At 50.7% G+C, this 18,779-nt stretch overlaps 1 long non-coding RNA gene across 1 annotated transcript; it reads right to left on the bottom strand.

Annotated features, from left to right (window-relative positions):
- Positions 1-285: 285 nt before the first annotated feature.
- On the bottom strand, positions 286-6,007 carry LOC146756930 (uncharacterized). Its single transcript, XR_014937223.1, has 2 exons — positions 5,284-6,007; positions 286-2,428 (listed from the first exon to the last, which is right to left on the bottom strand). It is a non-coding gene; the product is annotated as an uncharacterized LOC146756930 (long non-coding RNA).
- Positions 6,008-18,779: the final 12,772 nt, after the last annotated feature.

Raw genomic sequence — 18,779 nt, 5'->3', positions numbered from 1 at the left:
AGGTAAGCAGACCCAGAAAGTGAGGTCTGCTATCTCGGATGTGAGGTCAGCATACCCGGAAGTGAGGCCAGCAAACCCAAAATGTGAGGTCAGCATATCCGGAAGTGATGTCACTAAACCCTGAAGTGAGGTCATCATACCCGGAAGTGATGTAAGGAGACCCGGAAGTGAGTTCAGCAGACTTAGAAAGTGAGGGCGGCAAACCCAGAAGTGAGGTCACCAAACCCGGAAGTGAGGTCACCTTGACTTGCGGAATCAAACTCTATAATCCAGAGATGGGTTATAAAGCAGATATGTTTATTCCAGCGTTGCGCAGCGCCGGGTGCAAGGGGGATAGCTCCTCCAAACTTGCACACCGTAAAGAGAAAAGTGTGTTACAGATATAGGTTAAGCTAATACATAATCAATAGTCTCCTCCTCAGTTTGATTACATATTCATTACATTCCCTATGGCCCCGTTCCCCACGACCCCATTCCCTCATTCCCCCTGACCCCATTCCCCGCGACCCTTGCCGATGTTTTGGGGTGAAATTCTTCTTCTGTTTTCTTCTTGGTGTTATCTGCTGTTATTGTTCTCCCATGTCGGCATCATCTTGCCCGGGGGGGGGGATCTAATCCTTCTTGTCAGAGGTCTCCGGACAGTTTCTTCTTATCTTTATTGCCCTCTTCTCTGGCTTTATTTTGACTAAGTGTCTGCAATTCCCCCTTTCCCTGCACTTTTAAATGTACAGTTACCCTTTGTCTTGGTTTCTGTGAAGTTCCCCTTTCCCTTTCTATAGCAAAGTGTTACCTTACCACCATTTTGAGGCTTTGCTCACTCTTCAATTCCCCCCTTTTCTTTAATCTAGCAGGCTTTTACCTGCTAGATTCTTAATGGGTCTCAAAATAGGCTCCGCTCTCTACCTTTTGTCTCAGCTCATGTCTCTTCCAAACCTCGTATTCCCTTCCAGTACCTTGGTACAGACACAAAAGACATCTTATAACAACACAAGTAAAACACACCAAGAGTAGCAAGGTGATGCAGGCTAAGAAAAGCTGTTTTAGTCATCCTAAATTTGGCAACTATTAAGTTTATCCCATGATCCAGAGAAAACTATTCCCCAATCGGTGTTATCCCTGCCTACTCCATGTTGCAATGCATCTTTGGATAAACAGGATATCTCCTTTTGGATTGTCCATCAAGCATCTGCAGCAGCATCCTCAATTGTTTCTAAGGTTACAGAAATTTTCATACAGTGGTACCCCCCTTTTCTTGGGAGTTCTGTGAACTCAATTTGCCGTTGTTGTCCTGGAAGGCCCTCTCCCATGAAGCCCACTTGTGCCCTGTTCCTGGTACTGGGACTGTACTTTGTAGTGTTGGTTTGCTCAATATATTCTCTTATCTTCCCTTATAACCAATTTCCATAAAATACTAAAGGGCATAATAATGTGTCCATTTGGGCATGCACACATCTGTCAGCTTGCTCTCTTCCTTTCTAAATCATTAATTGGACTCCTGTTCTCTTTAGAATATTTTACAGGTTTTGACTTGGCTTCAGAGAATTTAAGTTTACCGTCTGGAATTGAAGCCCTCTTCAACTGCCTGTTCTGCCACCTGATCTATCATCTTATTTTCTGTTTCCTGTACAGTGTTACATTTCTGATGTCTTTTACAACATATAATAACCATTGGTAGATTTAAATCAGGCTGTTTTTCTTGTGTGTGAGCAATCCTTGCTCTTTTCAGATGGTACTATGAGCGTGTGGCACATATTTAGCATCTGTCCATATGATTAAAGCTCTTGTCAAGGCAGTTATTTCAGCCTTCTGAGGGGAAGTCCCCACAGCTGGTGGTTGTGCTTCGATTACCTGGTCAGTAGCAGTTACTGCATGTCCTGCCTTACAGTCTCCTTGTCTCATAAAACTGCAGTTGCTGGTAAACCAGGTGTCTTCTGCATCTTCTAAGGGTTCGTCCTTCAGGTTCGACTGACCGGCTGGAATGTGCAGCTTCAGTTGATTCAAAGCAGTCATGTAATAGTGGTTCTCCGGGAGTTCCGCTAAGGAAAGATACTGGGTTGACAATATTAGTCACAATTATTTCTACATCACCTTGCTCTACCAGGATGGCCTGGTATTTCAGGAATCTTTGGGGTGAGAGCCAATGAACTAATGTCCCCCTTTTGCCTCCAATATAGTAAACACTGTATGAGATATTAAAACTGGTGTCCTTTGGCCCAGTGTAGATTTATAGGCTTCTTGAATATTGAGCACCAGTGCAGCCACTGCCCTCAGGCACCATCCCTTACTCACTTCAAGCTGTTTGAGGTTTACCATCAGTCCGTAGCTGTGTATCCATGGTCAGCATCCTCCTGTCATTCCTGGGAACGTATGGAGTTCCTTGACAGTTTGCAGCTCAGGGGCTTAGCAGATGGCTTCTTTCTTGGCAGTCCTTAAGGTCCAATGTCCAGCTGTAATTTCTGAGTTATTTGTGCTTTCTGTAAACCAAGAAACTCAGCAAACTCTCAGTCTATTGTACACAGTCCTTTTGTTGCTGTGGCATCCACATGCTCCAGTAAAGTTCCACCCTAGGATGGAGGATCCCAGGTCTCAGGCTCATGAGTTGACCAGTTCTCAAAGATCATTAAGCTATTCTCACAACCCTGGGTAACACTGTCCAGGTTAACTGAGTCTCTTCTCCCTCTATTAGGGTTTTCCTATTCAAAGGCAAATAACCTTAGGCTTCCTTTAGCCAAACCAGGCAGAAGAGACATCCCTCAAATCCAGAAGGTAAACTCCACCTATTCATTCCTTAACTTGGTTGATAAAGTGCATGGATTTTCCATTACTGAGTGTATCCATTCAACAATTCCATTACTTGTCCTCATGTCTTCTACCAAACTAAAGCACTTGCTATCCGAAAATTTAGCAAATTGGCAAAATTGGAGTTTTGTACTTGGATTCCCATTCAATTAGTAATTTAAACTCAAAAAATTATCTATTATTTCTTTTGTCTTTTTACAGTCACATATCCTCAAAGGGCACCACTTTACCCTGAGTGGGTGAGCTCTTGCTTTTAACTTGTATTTAGGGCTTAATTTTTGGCCCTGATGCCCACACCCCTAAGTGTGTCTTAATTGAGATTGCTGTGGCTCCTGGGGGTATAACATTGTTTTTCCCAGTTTGTGTTAATAGTCAGACTTACAATTCTTAATCAGCCAATATTGTTTGACCCTTAGCTCCAGTTTTATTAAATTTCTTGCCAGGGTAACCTGACAGGTACAAGAATTTCTGTATTCCTACTTGTTTTCTTAGCTTATATTTAATTAATTCCAAAAGTAAGCCTTTTCTTGTTGGGCGGTAGCACCTACTAATGTTACAAAACCATCTATGGGTAGTAAGAAGCTCCCATATCCATCAGAAAATGAACTACTTTATCCTGCTTCCTTAGCTGCAGTTTCATCGGTGTATCTGCTAGGGTTAACTTCCCAAGTTCTCATTGTTCAGTTCTGCAGTCAGAGGCAATTCCTTCTCACTCAGCTTGGTCGGATTTCTCTACCAGTGTCCCACTGCATTTGCACACTGCTTTCATTCCAGCGGGGCAGAGCCCTCTCTGGGCTCTTCAAGCCTCCCTCCCCCCCCTTTCCTTGTGGGGGATCTCTGGGTCCTATGGCCCTACTCTAGCACCACAACAGTAACAGCTGTTATTATTCTCAATTTCCTGAACATCTCTGATTCTCAATCAGGTGTTTGTTTTGTTTTCTGTTGTTGTTGTTGTTTGTTTGTTTTCTTCTTATTGTACTCCTCTCTTCAGACCTGACATCCCTGTTTTTATCTTTGCCTTCCTCAACCTGTGTCCTTCCCAAACTTTTTCACTTTCCAAACTCTAATCATTACATTTCACCTCCTCTCCAGAGCCTTCCAGTGCTGCCCAGATTTCAGATTTCCCACATCTCTGCACATGAAGGCTATTCTCACTTCCAATGCCCTGTCCTCTCCACCTCCCCCTTTGCAGTTTACAGCAGCAGTCTCTGACCCTGGCTCCCTCTCCCACTCTGAGAGTTCTGATTGCAGGGGAACGGTGCGGGGGGGTTGTTCTCATGCCAGCACAGATAAACTCACTTTCTCTTTAACCCTTTTTCCTCTGTACACTATTCCACTATTTGTACCCTCAGTTACACTTCCACATACCCTCAACTATACTTCCGTATGCCATTAACAACTACACTTTCTTATACCAGCAAAACAGTTTGTCCCATTCCCTTCAAAACCCACAAATCAAGCAACACAGTTCTTCAGTTTCCATAAACACCCTTACTACCTTATAACTTTCCCTTAGCAATCCATATCGTTCAGTTACAAACCTCTCGCCACAGAGCCAGCACTGACTGACCCACCTCCCTTACACCTCTTCGCAGGCAGAACACAGTATCACATAAATGGCTTGATACTCATTCCACACAGACATCCCTCTATATGTTCATTGTCCCTGTCCTCTAGCTTATACATCAACCACCACTGATTACAATATTTAATCAGGATTTTTTTTTTTTTTCGGCTCAGGGTTCCTCCTGGTTCCCCAGCGATATCTCGCCAATGTGCCAGTATACACCCCAGGGGTGAGCGCGCAGGGACCTCTTTGCTCTGTGATTTTCCCATCGTAACTTAATATAAACCACCGTATTCTTTTATAAGTAAAACCACTTCTGACACAACAGCATTGTTATGACTTATGACCACATACTTTACAACAACCAGTAATTAATAATACAAAATAAACATGTATTAAAACAAAGACAAACAAGTATTGGAGACAACTTTCGCTTCGTCCGTCCCCGGCCGTTTCCCTCGCGGGAGGACGGAACCGCGGGTCGGGACTCCGCACTCGCCCCGCAGCTGTGCTGCGTCTCACTCACACCACACTCACACGACAATTCAAGCACAATTACATTATATCATTTGTTAAGCTTAACCAAAGATGTTAAGAACACCGGTGCTAGTTGTTGACTTAGGTCACCTATATAAACAGCACTGTACGATACCAATTATCCCAGGATTACCCAAATCACCCTGTACCAGAGAGCAGACAAGCTCTGCCCAATTAGCAATCACCTGAATGTGAGCAATAGCTCTTTTACCATGCGTACGACTTACTGGCCCCTTTGTAGGCACTCCCTAGGGAGTCCTAACCCAGCCGGCAACCTAACCTAACCCGTGAGCTCACATCCCTGGGGGGGAGCACGCCGACTCCACTGTGCCCTGCGTAGGACGTCTCCTCACGACTTACGGGTCCCCCATTTCACATACCTGGTCCGCCGATAGATGGTTCTTGTCTGCTCCTGCAGTGATCAGATGAGGGAGGGGAGTCCTTCCGAGAAATCTCGGGGCGCGCCAAAGGCGTCCCCCTTCTCAGCTGGTCCTGCAGCCGAACAGAGAGGGTCCCATCTGGGGTGCCAAATTGACTTGCGGAATCAAACTCTATAATCCAGAGATGGGTTATAAAGCAGGTATGTTTATTCCAGCGTTGTGCAGCGCCGGGTGCAAGGGGGATAGCTCCTCCAAACTTGCACACCGTAAAGAGAAAAGTGTGTTACAGATATAGGTTAAGCTAATACATAATCAATAGTCTCCTCCTCAGTTTGATTACATATTCATTACATTCCCTATGGCCCCGTTCCCCACGACCCCATTCCCTCATTCCCCCTGACCCCATTCCCCGCGACCCTTGCCGATGTTTTGGGGTGAAATTCTTCTTTTTTCTTCTTGGTGTTATCTGCTGTTATTGTTCTCCCATGTCGGCATCATCTTGCCCGGGGGGGGGGATCTAATCCTTCTTGTCAGAGGTCTCCGGACAGTTTCTTCTTATCTTTATTGCCCTCTTCTCTGGCTTTATTTTGACTAAGTGTCTGCAATTCCCCCTTTCCCTGCACTTTTAAATGTACAGTTACCCTTTGTCTTGGTTTCTGTGAAGTTCCCCTTTCCCTTTCTATAGCAAAGTGTTACCTTACCACCATTTTGAGGCTTTGCTCACTCTTCAACCTGACCCAGAAAGTGAGGTCTGCTAACCCTGAAGTGAGGTCAGAAAACCCGGAAGAGAGGTCAGCAAATGCGTAAAGTGAGGTCAGCATACTCAGAAAGTGAGGTTGGAAAACCCGGAAGTGAGGTCACCACACCCGGAAGTGAGGTCAGCAGACCCGTAATTTGAGGACTGCTAACTTGGAACTGAGGTCTGCACACTCAGAAAGTGAGGTCGGAAAACCCAGAAGTGAGGTCACCAAACCCAGAAGTGACGTCACTAAACCCGGAAGTGAGGTCACCACACCCGGAAGTGAGGTCACCACACCCAGAAGTGAGGTCAGCAGACCCGGAAGTGAGGTCAGCAGACCCAGAAGTGAGGTCACAAAACCCGGAAGTAAGTAAGCAGACCCAGAAAGTGAGGTCAGCAAACCCAGAAGTGAGGTCACCACACCCGGAAGTGAGGTCACCACACCCGGAAGTGAGGTCAGCAGACCCGGAAGTGAGGTCAGCAGACCCAGAAGTGAGGCCAGCAAACCCAGAAGTGAGGTCACAAAACCCGGAAGTAAGTAAGCAGACCCAGAAAGTGAGGTCGGAAAACCCGGAAGTGAGGTCACCACACCCGGAAGTGAGGTCACCACACCCGGAAGTGAGGTCAGCAGACCCAGAAGTGAGGCCAGCAAACCCAAAAATTGAGGTCAGCGTATCCGGAAGTGAGGTCACCAAACCCGGAAGTGAGGTCACCTGACCCAGAAAGTGAGGTCTGCTAACCCTGAAGTGAGGTCAGAAAACCCGGAAGTGATGTCACCTATAGTAGATTTGAGGACAGAGAACGCGGAAAGTGAAGTCAGCATACTCGGAAAGTGAGGTCACCACACCCAGAAGTGAGGTAACCACACCCGGAAGGCAGCTCAGCAAACCCGGAAGTGAGGTCAGCAGACCCGGAAGTGAGTTCAGGAGACCCAGAAAGTGAGGTCAGCAAACCCGGAAGTGAGGTCACCTGACCCAGAAAGTGAGGTCTGCTAACCCTGAAGTGAGGTCAGAAAACCCAGAAGTGATGTCACCAAAACCAGAGTTGAGGGCAGAAAACGCGGAAAGTGAAGTCAGCATACTTGGAAAGTGAGGTCAGCAGTCCCGGAAGTGAGGTCAGCATACCCGGAAGTGAGGTCAGCAGACGCAGAAGTGAGGCCAGCAAACCCAAAAAGTGAGGTCAGCATATCCGTAAGTAACATCACAAAACCCGGAAGTGAGGTCAGCATATCCGGAAGTGACGTCACAAAACTCGGAAGTGAGGTCAGGAGACCCGGAAGTGAGTTCAGCAGACCCAGAAAGTGAGGGCGGCAAACCCGGAAGTGAGGTCAGCAAACCCGGAAGTGAGATCACCTGACCCAGAAAGTGAGGTCTGCTAACCCTGAAGTGAGGTCAGAAAACCCGGAAGTGATGTCACCAAAACCAGAGTCGAGGACAGACAACGCGGAAAGTGAAGTCAGCATACTCGGAAAGTGAGGTCAGCAGACCCAGAACTGAGGCCAGCAAACCCAAAAAGTGAGGTCAGCATATCCGGAAGTGACGTCACAAAACCCGGAAGTGAGGTCAGCATACCCGGAAGTGACGTCACAAAACCCGGAAGTGAGGTCAGCTGACCCAGAAGTGTGGCTAGCAAATCCAAAATGTGAGGTCAGCATACCCGGAAGTGAGTTCAGGAGACCCGGAAGTGAGTTCAGCAGACTTAGAAAGTGAGGGCGGCAAACCCGGAAGTGAGGTCACCAAACCCGGAAGTGAGGTCACCTGACCCAGAAAGTGAGGTCTGCGAACCCTGAAGTGAGTTCAGAAAACCCGGAAGTGAGGTCAGCAGACCCGGAAGGGAGGTCAGCATACTCAGAAAGTGAGGTCAGCAAACCCGGAAGTGAGGTCACCAAACCCGGAAGTGAGGTCACCTGACCCAGAAAGTGAGGTCTGCTAACCCTGAAGTGAGGTCAGAAAACCCGGAAGTGATGTCACCAAAACCAGAGTTTAGGACAGACAACGCGGAAAGTGAAGTCAGCATACTCGGAAAGTGAGGTCAGCAGTCCCGGAAGTGAGGTCAGCATACCCGGAAGTGAGGTCAGCAGACCCAGAAGTGAGGCCAGCAAACCCAAAAAGTGAGGTCAGCATATCCAGAAGTGACGTCACAAAACCCGGAAGTGAGGTCAGCATATCCGGAAGTGACGTCACAAAACCCGGAAGTGAGGTCAGGAGACCCGGAAGTGAGTTCAGCAGACCCAGAAAGTGAGGGCGGCAAACCCGGAAGTGAGGTCACCAAACCCGGAAGTGAGGTCACCTGACCCAGAAAGTGAGGTCTGCTAACCCTGAAGTGAGGTCAGAAAACCCGGAAGTGATGTCACCAAAACCAGAGTTGTGGGCAGACAACGCGGAAAGTGCAGTCAGCATACTCGGAAAGTGAGGTCACCACACCCAGAAGTGAGGTCACCACACCCGGAATTGAGGTCAGCAGACCCGGAATTTGAGGACTGCTAACTTGGAACTGAGGTCAGCAAACCCAGAAGTGAGGTCACTAAACCCGGAAGTGAGGTCAGCAAACACGTAAAGTGAGGTCAGCATACTCAGAAAGTGAGGTCGGAAAACCCGGAAGTGAGGTCAGCAAATCCGGAAGTGAGGTCAGCAAACCCGGAAGTGAGGTCAGCAAACCCAGAAGTGACGTCATTAAACCCGGAAGTGAGGTCAGCATACCCGGAAGTGAGGTAAGCAGACCCGGAAAGTGAGGTCTGCTAACTCGGATGTGAGGTCAGCATACCCGGAAGTGAGGCCAGCAAACCCAAAATGTGAGGTCAGCATATCCGGAAGTGATGTCACTAAACCCTGAAGTGAGGTCATCATACCCGGAAGTGATGTAAGGAGACCCGGAAGTGAGTTCAGCAGACTTATAAAGTGAGGGCGGCAAACCCAGAAGTGAGGTCACCAAACCCGGAAGTGAGGTCACCTGACCCAGAAAGTGAGGTCTGCTAACCCTGAAGTGAGGTCAGAAAACCCGGAAGAGAGGTCAGCAAACGCGTAAAGTGAGGTCAGCATACTCAGAAAGTGAGGTTGGAAAACCCGGAAGTGAGGTCACCACACCCGGAAGTGAGGTCAGCAGACCCGTAATTTGAGGACTGCTAACTTGGAACTGAGGTCTGCACACTCAGAAAGTGAGGTCGGAAAACCCAGAAGTGAGGTCACCAAACCCAGAAGTGACGTCACTAAACCCGGAAGTGAGGTCACCACACCCGGAAGTGAGGTCACCACACCCGGAAGTGAGGTCAGCAGACCCGGAAGTGAGGTCAGCAGACCCAGAAGTGAGGTCACAAAACCCGGAAGTAAGTAAGCAGACCCAGAAAGTGAGGTCAGCAAACCCAGAAGTGAGGTCACCACACCCGGAAGTGAGGTCAGCAGACCCGGAAGTGAGGTCAGCAGACCCGGAAGTGAGGCCAGCAAACCCAAAAATTGAGGTCAGCGTATCCGGAAGTGAGGTCACCAAACCCGGAAGTGAGGTCACCTGACCCAGAAAGTGAGGTCTGCTAACCCTGAAGTGAGGTCAGAAAACCCGGAAGTGATGTCACCTATAGTAGATTTGAGGACAGAGAACGCGGAAAGTGAAGTCAGCATACTCGGAAAGTGAGGTCACCACACCCAGAAGTGAGGTAACCACACCCGGAAGGCAGCTCAGCAAACCCGGAAGTGAGGTCAGCAGACCCGGAAGTGAGTTCAGGAGACCCAGAAAGTGATGTCAGCAAACCCGGAAGTGAGGTCACCTGACCCAGAAAGTGAGGTCTGCTAACCCTGAAGTGAGGTCAGAAAACCCGGAAGTGAGTTCAGCAGACCCGTAATTTGAGGACTGCTAACTTGGAACTGAGGTCTGCACACTCAGAAAGTGAGGTCGGAAAACCCAGAAGTGAGGTCACCAAACCCAGAAGTGACGTCACTAAACCCGGAAGTGAGGTCACCACACCCGGAAGTGAGGTCACCACACCCGGAAGTGAGGTCAGCAGACCCGGAAGTGAGGTCAGCAGACCCAGAAGTGAGGTCACAAAACCCGGAAGTAAGTAAGCAGACCCAGAAAGTGAGGTCAGCAAACCCAGAAGTGAGGTCACCACACCCGGAAGTGAGGTCAGCAGACCCGGAAGTGAGGTCAGCAGACCCGGAAGTGAGGCCAGCAAACCCAAAAATTGAGGTCAGCGTATCCGGAAGTGAGGTCACCAAACCCGGAAGTGAGGTCACCTGACCCAGAAAGTGAGGTCTGCTAACCCTGAAGTGAGGTCAGAAAACCCGGAAGTGATGTCACCTATAGTAGATTTGAGGACAGAGAACGCGGAAAGTGAAGTCAGCATACTCGGAAAGTGAGGTCACCACACCCAGAAGTGAGGTAACCACACCCGGAAGGCAGCTCAGCAAACCCGGAAGTGAGGTCAGCAGTCCCGGAAGTGAGGTCAGCATACCCGGAAGTGAGGTCAGCAGACCCAGAAGTGAGGCCAGCAAACCCAAAAAGTGAGGTCAGCATATCCAGAAGTGACGTCACAAAACCCGGAAGTGAGGTCAGCATATCCGGAAGTGACGTCACAAAACCCGGAAGTGAGGTCAGGAGACCCGGAAGTGAGTTCAGCAGACCCAGAAAGTGAGGGCGGCAAACCCGGAAGTGAGGTCACCAAACCCGGAAGTGAGGTCACCTGACCCAGAAAGTGAGGTCTGCTAACCCTGAAGTGAGGTCAGAAAACCCGGAAGTGATGTCACCAAAACCAGAGTTGTGGGCAGACAACGCGGAAAGTGCAGTCAGCATACTCGGAAAGTGAGGTCACCACACCCAGAAGTGAGGTCACCACACCCGGAATTGAGGTCAGCAGACCCGGAATTTGAGGACTGCTAACTTGGAACTGAGGTCAGCAAACCCAGAAGTGAGGTCACTAAACCCGGAAGTGAGGTCAGCAAACACGTAAAGTGAGGTCAGCATACTCAGAAAGTGAGGTCGGAAAACCCGGAAGTGAGGTCAGCAAATCCGGAAGTGAGGTCAGCAAACCCGGAAGTGAGGTCAGCAAACCCAGAAGTGACGTCATTAAACCCGGAAGTGAGGTCAGCATACCCGGAAGTGAGGTAAGCAGACCCGGAAAGTGAGGTCTGCTAACTCGGATGTGAGGTCAGCATACCCGGAAGTGAGGCCAGCAAACCCAAAATGTGAGGTCAGCATATCCGGAAGTGATGTCACTAAACCCTGAAGTGAGGTCATCATACCCGGAAGTGATGTAAGGAGACCCGGAAGTGAGTTCAGCAGACTTATAAAGTGAGGGCGGCAAACCCAGAAGTGAGGTCACCAAACCCGGAAGTGAGGTCACCTGACCCAGAAAGTGAGGTCTGCTAACCCTGAAGTGAGGTCAGAAAACCCGGAAGAGAGGTCAGCAAACGCGTAAAGTGAGGTCAGCATACTCAGAAAGTGAGGTTGGAAAACCCGGAAGTGAGGTCACCACACCCGGAAGTGAGGTCAGCAGACCCGTAATTTGAGGACTGCTAACTTGGAACTGAGGTCTGCACACTCAGAAAGTGAGGTCGGAAAACCCAGAAGTGAGGTCACCAAACCCAGAAGTGACGTCACTAAACCCGGAAGTGAGGTCACCACACCCGGAAGTGAGGTCACCACACCCGGAAGTGAGGTCAGCAGACCCGGAAGTGAGGTCAGCAGACCCAGAAGTGAGGTCACAAAACCCGGAAGTAAGTAAGCAGACCCAGAAAGTGAGGTCAGCAAACCCAGAAGTGAGGTCACCACACCCGGAAGTGAGGTCAGCAGACCCGGAAGTGAGGTCAGCAGACCCGGAAGTGAGGCCAGCAAACCCAAAAATTGAGGTCAGCGTATCCGGAAGTGAGGTCACCAAACCCGGAAGTGAGGTCACCTGACCCAGAAAGTGAGGTCTGCTAACCCTGAAGTGAGGTCAGAAAACCCGGAAGTGATGTCACCTATAGTAGATTTGAGGACAGAGAACGCGGAAAGTGAAGTCAGCATACTCGGAAAGTGAGGTCACCACACCCAGAAGTGAGGTAACCACACCCGGAAGGCAGCTCAGCAAACCCGGAAGTGAGGTCAGCAGACCCGGAAGTGAGTTCAGGAGACCCAGAAAGTGATGTCAGCAAACCCGGAAGTGAGGTCACCTGACCCAGAAAGTGAGGTCTGCTAACCCTGAAGTGAGGTCAGAAAACCCGGAAGTGAGGTCAGCAGACCCGTAATTTGAGGACTGCTAACTTGGAACTGAGGTCTGCACACTCAGAAAGTGAGGTCGGAAAACCCAGAAGTGAGGTCACCAAACCCAGAAGTGACGTCACTAAACCCGGAAGTGAGGTCACCACACCCGGAAGTGAGGTCACCACACCCGGAAGTGAGGTCAGCAGACCCGGAAGTGAGGTCAGCAGACCCAGAAGTGAGGTCACAAAACCCGGAAGTAAGTAAGCAGACCCAGAAAGTGAGGTCAGCAAACCCAGAAGTGAGGTCACCACACCCGGAAGTGAGGTCAGCAGACCCGGAAGTGAGGTCAGCAGACCCGGAAGTGAGGCCAGCAAACCCAAAAATTGAGGTCAGCGTATCCGGAAGTGAGGTCACCAAACCCGGAAGTGAGGTCACCTGACCCAGAAAGTGAGGTCTGCTAACCCTGAAGTGAGGTCAGAAAACCCGGAAGTGATGTCACCTATAGTAGATTTGAGGACAGAGAACGCGGAAAGTGAAGTCAGCATACTCGGAAAGTGAGGTCACCACACCCAGAAGTGAGGTAACCACACCCGGAAGGCAGCTCAGCAAACCCGGAAGTGAGGTCAGCAGACCCGGAAGTGAGTTCAGGAGACCCAGAAAGTGATGTCAGCAAACCCGGAAGTGAGGTCACCTGACCCAGAAAGTGAGGTCTGCTAACCCTGAAGTGAGGTCAGAAAACCCGGAAGTGAGGTCAGCAGACCCGGAAGTTAGGTCAGCATACTCAGAAAGTGAGGTCAGCAAACCCGGAAGTGAGGTCACCAAACCCGGAAGTGAGGTCACCTGACCCAGAAAGTGAGGTCTGCTAACCCTGAAGTGAGGTCAGAAAACCCGGAAGTGATGTCACCAAAACCAGAGTTGAGGACAGACAACGCGGAAAGTGAAGTCAGCATACTCAGAAAGTGAGGTCAGCAGTCCCGGAAGTGAGGTCAGCATACCCGGAATTGAGGTCAGCAGACCCAGAAGTGAGGCCAGCAAACCCAAAAAGTGAGGTCAGCATATCCGGAAGTGACGTCACAAAACCCGGAAGTGAGGTCAGCATATCCGGAAGTGACGTCACAAAACCCGGAAGTGAGGTCAGCATACCCGGAAGTGAGGTCTGGAGACCCGGAAGTGAGTTCAGCAGACCCAGAAAGTGAGGGCGGCCAACCCGGAAGTGAGGTCACCAAACCCGGAAGTGAGGTCACCTGACCCAGAAAGTGAGGTCTGCTAACCCTGAAGTGAGGTCAGAAAACTCGGAAGTGATGTCACCAAAACCAGAGTTGTGGGCAGACCTCGCGGAAAGTGAAGTCAGCATACTCAGAAAGTGAGGTCACCACACCCAGAAGTGAGGTCACCACACCTGGAATTGAGGTCAGCAGACCCGGAATTTGAGGACTGCTAACTTGGAACTGAGGTCAGCAAACCCAGAAGTGAGGTCACTAAACCCGGAAGTGAGGTCAGCAAACGCGTAAAGTGAGGTAAGCATACTCAGAAAGTGAGGTCGGAAAACCCAGAAGTGTGGTCGGAAAACCCTGAATTGAGGTCAGCAAACACGTAAAGTGAGGTCAGCATACTCAGAAAGTGAGGTTGGAAAACCCGGAAGTGAGGTCACCACACCCGGAAGTGAGGTCACCACACCCGGAAGTGAGGTACAGCAGACCCGGAAGTGAGGTCACCTGACCCAGAAAGTGAGGTCTGCTAACCCTGAAGTGAGGTCAGAAAACCCGGAAGAGAGGTCAGCAAACGCGTAATGTGAGGTCAGCATACTCAGAAAGTGAGGTCGGAAAACCCGGAAGTGAGGTAACCACACCCGGAAGTGAGGTCACCACACCCGGAAGTGAGGTACAGCAGACCCGGAAGTGAGGTCAGCAGACCCAGAAGTGAGGTCACCACACCCGCAAGTGAGGTCAGCAGACCCAGAAAGTGAGGTCAGCAAACCCGGAAGGGAGGTCACCACACCCAGAAGTGAGGTCACCACACTCGGAAAGTGAGGTCAGCAGTCCCGGAAGTGAGGTCAGCATACCCGGAAGTGAGGTCAGCAGACCCAGAAGTGAGGACAGCAAACCCAAAAAGTGAGGTCAGCATATCCGGAAGTGACGTCACAAAACCCGGAAGTGAGGTCAGCATACTCGGAAGTGAGGTCAGCATACCCGGAACTGAGGTCAGCAGACCCAGAAAGTGAGGGCGGCAAACCCGGAAGTGAGGTCACCAAACCCGGTAGTTAGGTCACCTGACCCAGAAAGTGAGGTCTGCTAACCCTGAAGTGAGGTCAGAAAACCCGGAAGTGATGTCACCAAAACCAGAGTTGTGGGCAGACCTCGCGGAAAGTGAAGTCAGCATACTCGGAAAGTGAGGTCACCACACCCAGAAGTGAGGTCACCACACATGGAATTGAGGTCTGCAGACCAGGAATTTGAGGATTGCAATCTTGGAACTGAGGTCAGCAAACCCAGAAGTGAGGTCACTAAACCCGGAAGTGAGGTCAGCAAACGCGTAAAGTGAGATCAGCATACTCAGAAAGTGAGGTCGGAAAACCCGGAAGTGAGGTCAGCAAATCCGGAAGTGAGGTCAGCAAACCCGGAAGTGAGGTCAGCAAACCCAGAAGTGACGTCATTAAACCCGGAAGTGAGGTCAGCATACCCGGAAGTGAGGTAAGCAGACCCGGAAAGTGAGGTCTGCGAACTCGGATGTGAGGTCAGCATACCCGGAAGTGAGGCCAGCAAACCCAAAATGTGAGGTCAGCATATCAGGAAGTGATGTCACTAAACCCTGAAGTGAGGTCATCATACCCGGAAGTGATGTAAGGAGATCCGGAAGTGAGTTCAGCAGACTTAGAAAGTGAGGGCGGCAAACCCAGAAGTGAGGTCACCAAACCCGGAAGTGAGGTCACCTGACCCAGAAAGTGAGGTCTGCTAACCCTGAAGTGAGGTCAGAAAACCCGGAAGTGATGTCACCAGAACCAGAGTTGAGGACAGACAACGCGGAAAGTGAAGTCAGCATACTCGGAAAGTGAGGTCAGCAGACCCAGAACTGAGGCCAGCAAACCCAAAAAGTGAGGTCAGCATATCCGGAAGTGACGTCACAAAACCCGGAAGTGAGGTCAGCATATCCGGAAGTGACGTCACAAAACCCGGAAGTGAGGTAGGCAGACCCAGAAGTGTGGCTAGCAAATCCAAAATGTGAGGTCAGCATACCCGGAAGTGAGTTCAGGAGACCCGGAAGTGAGTTCAGCAGACTTAGAAAGTGAGGGCGGCAAACCCGGAAGTGAGGTCACCAAACCCGGAAGTGAGGTCACCTGACCCAGAAAGTGAGGTCTGCGAACCCTGAAGTGAGTTCAGAAAACCCGGAAGTGAGGTCAGCAGACCCGGAAGTGAGGTCAGCATACTCGGAAGTGAGGTCAGCATACCCGGAACTGAGGTCAGCAGACCCAGAAAGTGAGGGCGGCAAACCCGGAAGTGAGGTCACCAAACCTGGAAGTGAGGTCACCTGACCCAGAAAGTGAGGTCTGCTAACCCTGAAGTGAGGTCAGAAAACCCGGAAGTGAGGTCACCAAAACCAGAGTTGTGGGCAGACCTCGCGGAAAGTGAAGTCAGCATACTCGGAAAGTGAGGTCACCACACCCAGAAGTGCGGTCACCACACCCGGAATTGAGGTCAGCAGACCCGGAATTTGAGGATTGCTAACTTGGAACTGAGGTCAGCAAACCCAGAAGTGAGGTCACTAAACCCGGAAGTGAGGTCAGCAAACGCGTAAAGTGAGGTCAGCATACTCAGAAAGTGAGGCCGGAAAACCCGGAAGTGAGGTCAGCAAATCCAGAAGTGAGGTCAGCAAACCCGGAAGTGAGGTCAGCAAACCCAGAAGTGACGTCATTAAACCCGGAAGTGAGGTCAGCATACACGGAAGTGAGGTAAGCAGACCCGGAAAGTGAGGTCTGCTAACTCGGATGTGAGGTCAGCATACCCGGAAGTGAGGTAAGCAGACCCGGAAAGTGAGGTCTGCTAACTCGGATGTGAGGTCAGCATACTCGGAAGTGAGGCCAGCAAACCCAAAATGTGAGGTCAGCATATCCGGAAGTGATGTCACTAAACCCTGAAGTGAGGTCATCATACCCGGAAGTGATGTAAGGAGACCCGGAAGTGAGTTCAGCAGACTTATAAAGTGAGGGCGGCAAACCCAGAAGTGAGGTCACCAAACCCGGAAGTGAGGTCACCTGACCCAGATAGTGAGGTCTGCTAACCCTGAATTGAGGTCAGAAAACCCGGAAGAGAGGTCAGCAAAGGCATAAAGTGAGGTCAGCATACTCAGAAAGTGAGGTTGGAAAACCTGGAAGTGAGGTCACCACACCCGGAAGTGAGGTCACCACACCCGGAAGTGAGGTACAGCAGACCCGGAAGTGAGGTCACCTGACCCAGAAAGTGAGGTCTGATAACCCTGAAGTGAGGTTAGAAAACCCGGAATAGAGGTCAGCAAACGCGTAAAGTGAGGTCAGCATACTCAGAAAGTGAGGTCGGAAAACCCGGAAGTGAGGTCACCACACCCGGAAGTGAGGTCACCACACCCGGAAGTGAGGTACAGCAGACCCGGAAGTGAGGTCAGCAGACCCAGAATAGAGGTCACCACATCCGCAAGTGAGGCCAGCAGACCCAGAAAGTGAGGTCAGCAAACCGGGAAGTGAGGTCACCACACCCAGAAGTGAGGTCACCACACTCGGAAGTGAGGTCAGCAGACCCGTAATTTGAGGACTGCTAACTTGGAACTGAGGTCTGCACACTCAGAAAGTGAGGTCGGAAAACCCGGAAGTGAGGTCACCAAACCCAGAAGTGACGTCACTAAACCCGGAAGTGAGGTCACCACACCCGGAAGTGAGGTCACCACACCCGGAAGTGAGGTCAGCAGACCCGGAAGTGAGGTCAGCAGACCCAGAAGTGAGGCCAGCAAACCCAAAATTTGAGGTCAGCATATCCGGAAGTGAGGTCACCAAACCCGGAAGTGAGGTCACCTGACCCAGAAAGTGAGGTCTGCTAACGTGGAAGTGAGGCCAGAAAACCCGGAAGTGATGTCACCAAAACCAGAGTTGTGGGCAGACCTCGCGGAAAGTGAAGTCAGCATACTCAGAAAGTGAGGTCACCACACCCAGAAGTGAGGTCACCACACCCGGAAGTGAGGTCAGCAGACCCGGAAGTGAGGTCAGCAGACCCAGAAGTGAGGCCAGCAAACCCAAAAATTGAGGTCAGCATATCCGGAAGTGAGGTCACCAAACCCGGAAGTGAGGTCACCTGACCCAGAAAGTGAGGTCTGCTAACCCTGAAGTGAGGTCAGAAATCCCGGAAGAGAGGTCAGCAAACGCATAAAGTGAGGTCAGCATACTCAGAAAGTGAGGTCGGAAAACCCGGAAGTGAGGTCACCACACCCGGAAGTGAGGTCAGCATACCCGGAAGTGTGGTAAGCAGACCCGGAAGTGAGGTCAGCAAACCCAGAAGTGAGGTTACCACACCCTCAAGTGAGGTCAGCAGACCCAGAAAGTGAGGTCAGCAAACCCGGAAGTGAGGTCAGCAGACCCAGAAGTGAGGTCACCACACCCTCAAGTGAGGTCAGCAGACCCAGAAAGTGAGGTCAGCAAACCGAGAAGTGAGGTCACCACACCCGGAAGTGAGGTCAGCAGACCCGGAAGTGAGGTCAGCAGACCCAGAAGTGAGGCCAGCAAACCCAAAAATTGAGGTCAGCATATCCGGAAGTGAGGTCACCAAACCCGGAAGTGAGGTTAGAAAACCCGGAAGAGAGGTCAGCAAACGCGTAAAGTGAGGTCAGCATACTCAGAAAGTGAGGTCGGAAAACCCGGAAGTGAGGTCACCACACCCGGAAGTGCGGTCACCACACCCGGAAGTGAGGTCACCACACCCGGAAGTGAGGTACAGCAGACCCGGAAGTGAGGTCAGCAGACCCAGAATAGAGGTCACCACATCCGCAAGTGAGGCCAGCAGACCCAGAAAGTGAGGTCAGCAAACCCGGAAGTGAGGTCACCACACCCAGAAGTGAGGTCACCACACTCGGAAGTGAGGTCAGCAGACCCGTAATTTGAGAACTGCTAACTTGGAACTGAGGTCTGCACACTCAGAAAGTGAGGTCGGAAAACCCGGAAGTGAGGTCACCAAACCCAGAAGTGACGTCACTAAACCCGGAAGTGAGGTCACCACACCCGGAAGTGAGGTCACCACACCCGGAAGTGAGGTCAGCAGACCCGGAAGTGAGGTCAGCAGACCCAGAAGTGAGGCCAGCAAACCCAAAAATTGAGGTCAGCATATCCGGAAGTGAGGTCACCAAACCCGGAAGTGAGGTCACCTGACCCAGAAAGTGAGGTCTGCTAACCCGGAAGTGAGGCCAGAAAACCCGGAAGTGATGTCACCTATACTAGATTTGAGGACAGAAAACGCGGAAAGCGAAGTCAGCATACTCGGAAAGTGAGGTCGGAAAACCCAGAAGTGAGGTCACCAAACCCAGAAGTGACGTCACTAAACCCGGAAGTGAGGTCACCTGACCCAGAAAGTGAGGT

This window comes from Coturnix japonica, chromosome 25 (assembly GCF_054131305.1).
Source record: "Coturnix japonica strain WE chromosome 25, WE-NBRP24, whole genome shotgun sequence".
In the NCBI taxonomy this organism is placed as follows: domain Eukaryota; kingdom Metazoa; phylum Chordata; class Aves; order Galliformes; family Phasianidae; genus Coturnix; species Coturnix japonica.
This window is presented reverse-complemented; position numbering and strand designations above follow the sequence as displayed.